We start from the raw sequence: 12,036 nt of genomic DNA, 5'->3' as shown, positions 1-12,036 counted from the left end.
TTTATTGATTTATTGATTTATTGATTTATTGATTTATCGATTTATGGATTTATTGATTAATCTATTTATTGATTTGTCGATTTATTCATTTTTCGATTTATTTATTTATCGATTTATTGATTTGTCGATTTATTGATTTATGGATTTATTGATTTATCGATTCGTTTTCGCTTTCGCCTTAGCCTTATTGCGTATTGCAACTTTTGGTTGATAGCTAAGAAAGCTGATCCAATTCGTTTGATAAAATCACTATTATTATTATAATATTCCGATTTATAGATTTATTGATTTATAGATTTATTGATTTATTGATTTATGGATTTATTGATTTATTGATTTATTGATTTATTGATTTATTGATTTATTGATTTATTGATTTATTGATTTATTGATTTATTGATTTATTGATTTATTGATTTATGGATTTATGGATTTATCGATTTATCGATTTATGGATTCATTGATTTATTGATTTATTGATGTATTGATTTATCGATTTATCGATTTATTGATTTATCGATTTGATAAATGATTATAAGAAAGCCGATCCAATTCGTTTGATAAGGTCCCTGCAGTGGGAAAATCACTATTATTATTATATTATACCGATTTATCGATTTATGGATTTATTGATTAATCTATTTATTGATTTGTCGATATATTCATTTTTCGATTTATTTATTACCTCGAAAAATACCTCCTCGCTCTTATGTGATCCTGATACAAATCCAAGATTTTTTCGACTTTTGGCGAAACTGGCAGAAAAATATTTTATTTCGTACAAATCAGAGACCTGCTACCAGGAGTACATAAGTGCGAGGAGGTATAGATGCTCCTGCTAAAATTCATCAACGAAAAATACCTCCTCGCTCTTATATGATCCTGATACAAATCCAAGATTTCTTCGACTTTTGGCGAAACTGGCAGAAAAATATTTTATTTCGTACAAATCAGAGACCTGCTACCAGGAGTACATAAGTGCGAGGAGGTATAGATGCTCCTGCTAAAATTCATCAACGAAAAACACCTCCTCGCTCTTATATATGATCCTGATACAAATCCAAGATTTCTTCGACTTTTGGCGAAACTGGCGAAAAAATATTTTATTTCGTACAAATCAGACACCTGCTACCAGGAGTACATAAGTGCGAGGAGGTATAGATGCTCCTGCTAAAATTTATCAACGAAAAATACCTCCTCGCTCTTATGTGATCCTGATACAAATCCAAGATTTCTTCGACTTTTGGCGAAACTGGCAGAAAAATATTTTATTTCGTACAAATCAGAGACCTGCTACCAGGAGTACATAAGTGCGAGGAGGTATAGATGCTCCTGCTAAAATTCATCAACAAAAATACCTCCTCGCTCTTATGTGATCCTGATACAAATCCAAGATTTCTTCGACTTTTGGCGAAACTGGCAGAAAAATATTTTATTTCGTACAAATCAGACACCTGCTACCAGGAGTACATAAGTGCGAGAAGGTATAGATGCTCCTGCTAAAATTTATCAACGAAAAATACCTCCTCGCTCTTATATGATCCTGATACAAATCCAAGATTTCTTCGACTTTTGGCGAAACTGGCAGAAAAATATTTTATTTCGTACAAATCAGAGACCTGCTACCAGGAGTACATAAGTGCGAGGAGGTATAGATGCTCCTGCTAAAATTCATCAACAAAAATACCTCCTCGCTCTTATGTGATCCTGATACAAATCCAAGATTTCTTCGACTTTTGGCGAAACTGGCAGAAAAATATTTTATTTCGTACAAATCAGAGACCTGCTACCAGGAGTACATAAGTGCGAGGAGGTATAGATGCTCCTGCTAAAATTCATCAACGAAAAATACCTCCTCGCTCTTATGTGATCCTGATACAAATCCAAGATTTCTTCGACTTTTGGCGAAACTGGCAGAAAAATATTTTATTTCGTACAAATCAGAGACCTGCTACCAGGAGTACATAAGTGCGAGGAGGTATAGATGCTCCTGCTAAATTCATCAACGAAAAATACCTCCTCGCTCTTATGTGATCCTGATACAAATCCAAGATTTCTTCGACTTTTGGCGAAACTGGCAGAAAAATATTTTATTTCGTACAAATCAGAGACCTGCTACCAGGAGTACATAAGTGCGAGGAGGTATAGATGCTCCTGCTAAAATTCATCAACGAAAAACACCTCCTCGCTCTTATGTGATCCTGATACAATTCCAAGATTTCTTCGACTTTTGGCGAAACGGGCAGAAAAATATTTTATTTCGTACAAATCAGAGACCTGCTACCAGGAGTACATAAGTGCGAGGAGGTATAGATGCTCCTGCTAAAATTCATCAACGAAAAACACCTCCTCGCTCTTATGTGATCCTGATACAAATCCAAGATTTCTTCGACTTTTGGCGAAACTGGCAGAAAAATATTTTATTTCGTACAAATCAGACACCTGCTACCAGGAGTACATAAGTGCGAGGAGGTATAGATGCTCCTGCTAAATTCATCAACGAAAAATACCTCCTCGCTCTTATGTGATCCTGATACAAATCCAAGATTTCTTCGACTTTTGGCGAAACTGGCAGAAAAATATTTTATTTCGTACAAATCAAAGACCTGCTACCAGGAGTACATAAGTGCGAGGAGGTATAGATGCTCCTGCTAAATTCATGATCGAAAAATACCTCCTCGCTCTTATGTGATCCTGATACAAACTTAAGATTTCTTCGACTTTTGGCGAAACTGGCAGAAAAATATTTTGTTTCGTACAAATCAGACACCTGCTACCAGGAGTACATAAGTGCGAGGAGGTATAGATGCTCCTGCTATATTCATTAACGAAAAATACCTCCTCGCTCTTATGTGATCCTGATACAAATCCAAGATTTCATCGACTTTTGGCGAAACTGGCAGAAAAATATTTTATTTCGTACAAATCAGAGACCTGCTACCAGGAGTACATAAGTGCGAGGAGGTATAGATGCGCCTGCTAAAATTCATCAACGAAAATTTCCTTCCCGCTCTTATGTGATCCTGATACAAATCCAAGATTTCTTCGACTTTTGGCGAAACTGGCAGAAAAATATTTTATTTCGTACAAATCAGAGACCTGCTACCAGGAGTACATAAGTGCGAGGAGGTATAGATGCTCCTGCTAAATTCATCAACGAAAAATACCTCCTCACTCTTATGTGATCCTGATACAAATCCAAGATTTCTTCGACTTTTGGCGAAACTGGCAGAAAAATATTTTATTTCGTACAAATCAGAGACCTGCTACCAGGAGTACATAAGTGCGAGGAGGTATAGATGCTCCTGCTAAATTCATCAACGAAAAATACCTCCTCGCTCTTATGTGATCCTGATACAAATCCAAGATTTCTTCGACTTTTGGCGAAACTGGCAGAAGAATATTTTATTTCGTAGAAATCCGAGACCTGCTACCAGGAGTACATAAGTGCGAGGAGGTATAGATGCTCCTGCTAAATTCATCAACGAAAAATACCTCCTCGCCCTTATGTGATCCTGATACAAATCCAAGATTTCTTCGACTTTTGGCGAAACTGACAAAAAAATATTTTATTTCGTACAAATCAAAGACCTGCTACCAGGAGTACATAAGTGCGAGGAGGTATAGATGCTCCTGCTAAATTCATCAACGAAAAATACCTCCTCACTCTTATGTGATCCTGATAGAAATCCAAGATTTCTTCGACATTTGGCGAAACTGGCAGAAAAATATTTTATTTCGTACAAATCAGAGACCTGCTACCAGGAGTACATAAGTGCGAGGAGGTATAGATGCGCCTGCTAAAATTCATCAACAAAAATTACCTCCTCGCTCTTATGTGATCCTGATACAAATCCAAGATTTCTTCGACTTTTGGCGAAACTGGCAGAAAAATATTTTATTTCGTAGAAATCAGAGACCTGCTACCAGGAGTACATAAGTGCGAGGAGGTATAGATGCTCCTGCTAAAATTTATCAACGAAAAATACCTCCTCGCTCTTATGCGATCCTGATACAAATCCAAGATTTCTTCGACTTTTGGCGAAACTGGCAGAAAAATATTTTATTTCGTACAAATCAGACACCTGCTACCAGGAGTACATAAGTGCGAGGAGGTATAGATGCTCCTGCTAAAATTTATCAACGAAAAATACCTCCTCGCTCTTATATGATCCTGATACAAATCCAAGATTTCTTCGACTTTTGGCGAAACTGGCAGAAAAATATTTTATTTCGTACAAATCAGAGACCTGCTACCAGGAGTACATAAGTGCGAGGAGGTATAGATGCTCCTGCTAAAATTCATAAACGAAAAATACCTCCTCGCTCTTATGTGATCCTGATACAAATCCAAGATTTCTTCGACTTTTGGCGAAACTGGCAGAAAAATATTTTATTTCGTACAAATCAGACACCTGCTACCAGGAGTACATAAGTGAGGAGGTATAGATCTTCTCCTGCTAAAATTTATCAACGAAAAATACCTCCTCGCTCTTATATGATCCTGATACAAATCCAAGATTTCTTCGACTTTTGGCGAAACTGGCAGAAAAATATTTTATTTCGTACAAATCAGAGACCTGCTACCAGGGGTACATAAGTGCGAGGAGGTATAGATGCTCCTGCTAAATTCATCAACGAAAAATACCTCCTCGCTCTTATGTGATCCTGATACAAATCCAAGATTTCTTCGACTTTTGGCGAAACTGGCAGAAAAATATTTTATTTCGTACAAATCAGAGACCTGCTACCAGGAGTACATAAGTGCGAGGAGGTATAGATGCTCCTGCTAAATTCATCAACGAAAAATACCTCCTCGCTCTTATGTGATCCTGATACAAATCCAAGATTTCTTCGACTTTTGGCGAATCTGGCAGAAAAATATTTTATTTCGTACAAATAAGAGACCTGCTACCAGGAGTACATAAGTGCGAGGAGGTATAGATGCTCCTGCTAAATTTATCAACGAAAAATACCTCTTCGCTCTTATGTGATCCTGATACAAATCCAAGATTTCTTCGACTTTTGGCGAAACTGGCAGAAAAATATTTTATTTCGTACAAATAAGAGACCTGCTACCAGGAGTACATAAGTGCGAGGAGGTATAGATGCTCCTGCTAAATTCATCATCGAAAAATACCTCCTCGCTCTTATGTGATCCTGATACAAATTCAAGATTTCTTCGACTTTTGGCGAATCTGGCAGAAAAATATTTTATTTCGTACAAATAAGAGACCTGCTACCAGGAGTACATAAGTGCGAGGAGGTATAGATGCTCCTGCTAAATTCATCAACGAAAAATACCTCCTCGCTCTTATGTGATCCTGATACATCCAAGACTATATACCTTTGTTCAAAATCGGAAAATGTTCGAGTTCTACCAGGAGGTAATTATATCTACTTTGATAAACAGTTTCAATAATTTAAAAAAACACCAATTATTTTGAATAAATTTATTTCTGAATAAGGAACGTTTAAAATAATTTAGACAAGAACATATATAATTCATACAATAAAATAAATGCACAATATAATAAATGATACATATTATTTCTATTTATATTCTGCTTAAATATTACATTACATTTATAAAATACCGTATGATCGAAAAGAAACGTCGTCCAGTTGGCTGGGAAATGGCGATCGATATTTCCCATATAAATCTACATATAAAATGACAGCGATCTTCATTTCATAGCCATCGCTGACGCCGTTTTTTCTTCGATCATACGATACTTATCTATAACCAGTTGAATTAGCGTACTTCTACCTTAATAATTCAGGCAATTTCTAAGTATTAAAAGTTTCCTTTAATAGGCGCATTCGCCATTTCGTCAAGAAAAAAAACTTGATTTGTAAGTTAATTCAAAGATCTTCCATTTAAAATTATTTTTCAGTACTCTGGATACATAGCTACAATATAAATATGATAAAAGTAATATTAAACAAATTAGGAATAAACTTAAGACTTACTATACATATATTATATATGACATAATAATATCTACTCTGGATACTTCTTGCTTGTGTCCTTCTGATTTAATGGATATATTTCTTAACTGCAGTGGTACCTAAAAATAATTTATACAAAGTAAATTAATTATCATCAAATTAAAAGATAGTATAATTAGTAAATGTAAAAAAAAATCTTACCATATTGCTATACCAGAGAAACCTCCACATCGGACAGCGCCCTACAGTAACCTTCGAAAAAATAAGCCGAACTTTTCGGAGTTCTTGTCCTTTGGGGGCTCTTGAAATCCACGTGGTACAGGCCAAATTTAACACTGAAAAATAAAAGAAAAAAAAATATATAAAAGAAATCAATTCAATCACAATAAAATGCTATATGCCTGAGGTCACAATAAAATGCTATATATCTTTGTTCAAAATCGGATAATTTTAGAGTTCTATCAGGAGGAAATTATAGCTACTCTTGTAAACAGTTATAATTTAAAGAAAAACAATTATTTTGAATAAATTTATTTCTGCATAAGGAACGTATAAAATAAACGATGGGGGACAGATATAATTCATACAATTAAATAAATGCACAATATAATAATTGATACATATTATTTCAATTTATATTGTGCTTAAATAATATATTACATTTTTATAAAATACCGTATGATCGAAAAAACCGGCGTCCAGTTGGCTGGGAAATGACGATCGATGATATTTCCGATATAAATTTACATATAAATTAAAACGATCTTCATTTCATAACCATCGCTGACGCCGTTTTTTTTTGACCATACGGTATTTATCTATAACCAGTTGAATTATCGTACTTCTACCTTAATAATTCAGACATTTTTAAAATTTCCTTGAATAGGCGCATTCGCCATTTCGTCAAGAAAAAAAAGTACTCTGGAACATTAGGGACAATAATTTATTTTATAATACTCTACTTTCCCTTTCTTAATACCGTATAAAACTGAAAAACTCACGTGTATCCAGCAGTCCACTCCATGTTATCCATGATACTCCACACGGTATACCTTTGCACGTTGCATCCGTCCTGCTCCACGGCCAGGAACAGAGCGTGCAGGTACTCCTGCAGAAACGTCACACGGTGCTGATCTTCAAGACTTCCTCCGGAATCCCCCACGCCGTTTTCCGTCACGTAAACCAACGGGTTCCCGTACTCTTCCTTGATCCAGTTCAGCAACTTCCTAAAGCCTTCGGGTGCCAACGTGGGATCGCGCAATTTCGGGTCCCTGACCAATCCGGTGCCTTTGTCCGCGGCGAAGGACACCTCTGAGAGGGGAAAATGTTTGGAATAGGCCATCCAGGTGTTGTAGTGGTTCAGGCCGAGGAAATCGGCGGATCTTTTGAGGGAATCTAACTCCAAGGGGGTAAAATCCGGTAGTCTGGACGTCGAGTAGTTTTGGCTTCGGCTGCGGGCGGCTATGGTGGATTTCATCACGTCCGGATAGTCTCCAGTGGCGGAGAATATGGGATGGGCGAACCAGCCGAACTGAAAGTTCCGAAAGTATTATACCGAGACGCACCCGGTATAACTTTTTATTTCTTCAGATAAAAAAACGAGATTTGGTATGTTAGTATGTGACATAAATCAGGATTGATTGACGTATTAAAGTGTTTTGATCACGTTATATCAAAAGTTGTAGTCATTTCCGGTGAAACAGGAAGTGATTAAAAACAACTGAATACGTCAATCAATCTAATTTATGTCATATACTAACATACCAAATTAAGTTTTTAACTGAAAAAATAAACAAGACCCACTTTTGAGACGCATACCCGGTATATATATAAAAAAATGGCGTCGAGTTGGAAAATCAAAGCCAACTCCGACGCCGTTTCTTTTCGTTAAACTTACCGACATTTGCATCTCCTATTCGCAGCATCCCGATCATCTGGCGTTTTGGCATCAGCCCATATGGAATCAATGGTAATGCCCACTTTACCTAAACAACAAACAATATAAAATAGCTGTATACAGAGTATTTTAAAAGAAATCATAAATTTTAAAAGAAATCATAAAAAAGCATCACTCTGTTGGTGTATTGCATATACAGGATGTAAAAAAACTGTGTACCACCAAACTAACTCAGTGAGTGATAAAGCAGATAAATATAAAAGACACAGATCCAGTAAAATATGTGTAAGAGTACGAAATTTCAAAGAAAATAGTTTATCAATGTTCTTAAAATAAACAGAAACATATTATGTTTATATACCTTTACTTAGGACATATTATGTAAATAAAAACTTTTGTTTTATTTTTATCTGCTAAAGTTTGGTACACTATTTTTTAGACCGATTTAAAAAATTTACAAGACTGACTCACCTCTCTGAGACTGCTTAAACTCGTCTTTGTATATTTTGTAGGCCTTGGCGTGGGCTATTAACACGTTTTTCCCACAAATGTAGCTGCCCACGCCTCTGGATACGATTCCCGGAGCTCCGTCTCCATTCTCGTAGGTATCCACGCAGATGCTGGCAGGCTCGTTTATGGTAATCCAGGTTTTTACCTTTTATTAACAGAAAAAAGTATTAACAGAAAAAGAGTCATGTACTTTAAATTGTGGTGATTCTTGACGGTGATGGTGAACTTGATGGTGATTCTAAAAAAAAGAGTGGTAACATTTTTCAAAAAAAACTTTTGAAAGGATATTAACAGATAAAAAAAAAAGTTTGAATCTCAAAAAAATGCACTTTAATGCATATGTTGGAGGCAGATGCCGAAAATTGGCAATTGACATATGGCGATTATAATTAAATATACCTACCTATATCCACAAAGTTACGCGGAAGAGTTTTGATTGCATTGGTTTCAACTTCTATGCGGAGGGTATTAATCTTTTGTTGTTATATTATACCAAAAAAAGATTAACCTCCTGGCAAGTTTAGTATGGACAAATCGCCATATGTCTAATTATTTTGGACGTTGGCCAAAATTCGGCATTTGCCTCCAACACATACAAGACGTGTATCAATTATTTAGGGTTCCGTACCCAAAGAGCAAAAACGGGAACCCTATTACTAAGACTTCACTGTCCGTCCGTCAGTCTGTCACAAAGGTCTATCTTATGAATCGTTATAGGTAGACAGTTGAAATTTTTACAGATAATCTATCTATGTTGCCGCTATAAGAACAAATACTAAAAACAGAATTAAATTAATGTTTATAAATAAAAAAGTACTTTCACTAAACATTATCTTTTAAGTAAGAATTTTACATAGAATCTTTCAAGTCCTCGGTGGCCGCGTGGTTAAAGCCTTAGGACTTTACGCTGCTATGACGATGGAGCCGTAGTAAGGCAGGTTCGAATCCTAGTCAAGGCGACTTTTTTTTAATCGTTTTTTTTTTAATTTTCACATATTTTTACATATTTATTTTTACTTTGTACAAATTTATTATTGATTAATACAATTTTTAGTAATGTGTCTTAATTTTTTTTTAATTACTTATAGGTACGCGTATTCAAAATTTCAGCTAAATCGGAAATGAATGGTACGGAAACGCACTTGACCAATTTTATAAAAATATCTATAACATCCAATCAGAGTTATTATAAAAAGAAATTATAAAACTTTACCACCCTGTATCTAAAAAGTTAAGATATTAAGGACCATTGAGGACATACATTCATATGGATTTTTTTTCTTAGGACTGATACAAGAATTTTGGGCAGACCAAGTCCACAGCCTGGATCTTCTGGTGTATGAGGGTCTATGGTAATATTCTAGGGAATACTTACTCGATCTCCGAAATTGCTGAACGCGACACGTGCAAAATCAGCAAACCTGTCGGGAATTATGGTATTTGTCCAGCCTCCTAAATCTTGAAGGGTTTGAGGCAGGTCCCAGTGATATAAAGTTACCTACAAAGGGTAGAAAAAAATACACAATAGATATAATAGGTTCAACAATATTATACAAGCTGGAAAAATGATTAAAGAGAATAATGACCTTTTGAATCTTTATGGAGCGTGTTCAAAACACTGAATCACAAAATTTTAATTGATTAATATTTGTATTCAATTATTAATCAATTTCTTTCTTAACAAAATATATTCTACAATTATTATGGATATTTCTTACCACTGGTTCGATTCCATTCTCCAGCAAAGCGTCAATCAAGCCGTTGTAATATTTAATTCCAGCAGCACTAATGTTCATGTTATAGCCATCGGGTAAGATTCTGGTCCAAGACAAAGAAAATCTAAAAGAAGTTAATCATAATAAACGTTTATTCAAAAATATCATTAATTTTTTACATTACCTGTAAAAATGAACGCTCATATTTTTCAGAATTTCAACGTCTTCTCGCCAGAGATGGTAGGAATCGCAAGCCACATCACCATTTGATCCGTCTTTAACCTTGCTGGGTTTGATATGGGTGTACCGATCCCATATGCTTTCCCCTTTGCCTAAAAATATTTTTGTACACATTAATAATCTTATTTACTTTAAGAAAATCATCATTTTGGTAAATAAAATAAAGAAAATTTTGAATGTAAGTAAAAGTATACTTGATTTTGATTAATTAAAGGTACTTACCATCACAGTTGTATCCGCCCTCAATTTGATATGCTGACACAGGAATTGCAAGCAAAGTACAAAATATCCCAGCAAAAAACACATACACAAATAATAACTTCATGTTTTAAATACCTTCCATTACATTTGATTTGTTTTATCAATAAGCTATTATCCTGTTTCCTACTTCATAAGTGAATACATTATTTATCTCCGGTTATAGGTCACGGCCTCTATAGGAGTGAGAGCATCACACAGGAGAGTATCTACAAAACAATAAACTTTCTTCATAGTCGTAGTCACTCATTTATAATATACCAACTACTAAATAAAACAAGCTAGCTTAACTAACGTTTAAGGTAATTTTTTTTTCAATAGGGTTAAAATTTAGCTTGCAATTTTTGAAACGGTAATGACCATGATTTGCATGATTTATTTTTAATATTGTGGAACCTTATAATAAACAGAAATAAATACTGTACGATCGGAAAAAAAACCGCGTCAGTGACGGCTATGAAATGAAGATCTCAGTCATTTTATACGTAAATCAAAGAATGATGTAAATTTATATGGGAAATGTTATCGATCGTCATTTCCCAGCCAACTGGTCGCCGTTTTTTTTTCGATCATACGATATAATACACCATAATAACAGATAATAATACACTATATGCCTTTTAAAACTTAACTGATGCTATGTTTACCTTTTATTAGCTTCATAGAACATGTTTGTTGGCTTCTTTACGATTGCTTTCAATAACTTTACCCATTATCGCTGCTGAACGTCGCATATTTCTACGCCGGTTACGCATTTTCAGTTCTAATTATCAATATAGTTATTAAACGTTTCTTGTTATCTGATATTTTTGTTATATTTTTGAACTCTGATTTAAGGTTAGGAGAAGAAAAGCCGGTTGTGGTGATTGATTTTCCAACGAACTTCCTGTAACGTTCAAAAATAAGGGAAGAAATGAAGAAATACATCAATTAAAGTTACCTTATTATCGAAAAATTGAAGCAACGTTACCTTAGATATGCCGTTCGAGAGCAAAAACCGACCACATCTGTGTTATTACGATTAATTTGCTTGATCAAAATGTTCTATTTCGTAATGGGGCAAACTGGAAACATGCTGGAACTTCCTATAAATAATTGGAAAAATTATTTTAAAAAAAGTAACAAAAAACATTCCCAAGTTTATAGCTCCTAGCATTTACGGGGTGAATTGCAAGCGTCGTCTCTCCGACTAGACGAATCTTAACAATCCCCCCCGTAAACGAAGGTACCTAGGAATGCGGAATTTCGTGGTAGAACTTGACCGGCGCCTCGGCATCAAGACTACCTTGACAGACATCGTACGCCTGCAGACAATTCTCTAACAACAACTCAAGAGGGCTAAATTATGGGCTGGCCAGTTCCCATAACGTCGCATTCCTCAAGCGCCAGAAAGTTAGGATTAGAGTCTACATCGCACGCCGCGTCTGCGAATCCCAATTGAAATTCTTTTGTTTTTTGTATAAG

At 35.2% G+C, this 12,036-nt stretch overlaps 1 pseudogene; it reads right to left on the bottom strand.

The window, feature by feature from the left end:
* Positions 1-5,531: 5,531 nt before the first annotated feature.
* Positions 5,532-12,027, bottom strand: LOC115886527 (annotated as a pseudogene).
* Positions 12,028-12,036: the final 9 nt, after the last annotated feature.

Source organism: Sitophilus oryzae, unplaced genomic scaffold, assembly GCF_002938485.1.
Source record: "Sitophilus oryzae breed Bouriz unplaced genomic scaffold, Soryzae_2.0 scaffold_494_pilon_pilon, whole genome shotgun sequence".
Lineage (NCBI taxonomy): Eukaryota > Metazoa > Arthropoda > Insecta > Coleoptera > Curculionidae > Sitophilus > Sitophilus oryzae.
This window is presented reverse-complemented; position numbering and strand designations above follow the sequence as displayed.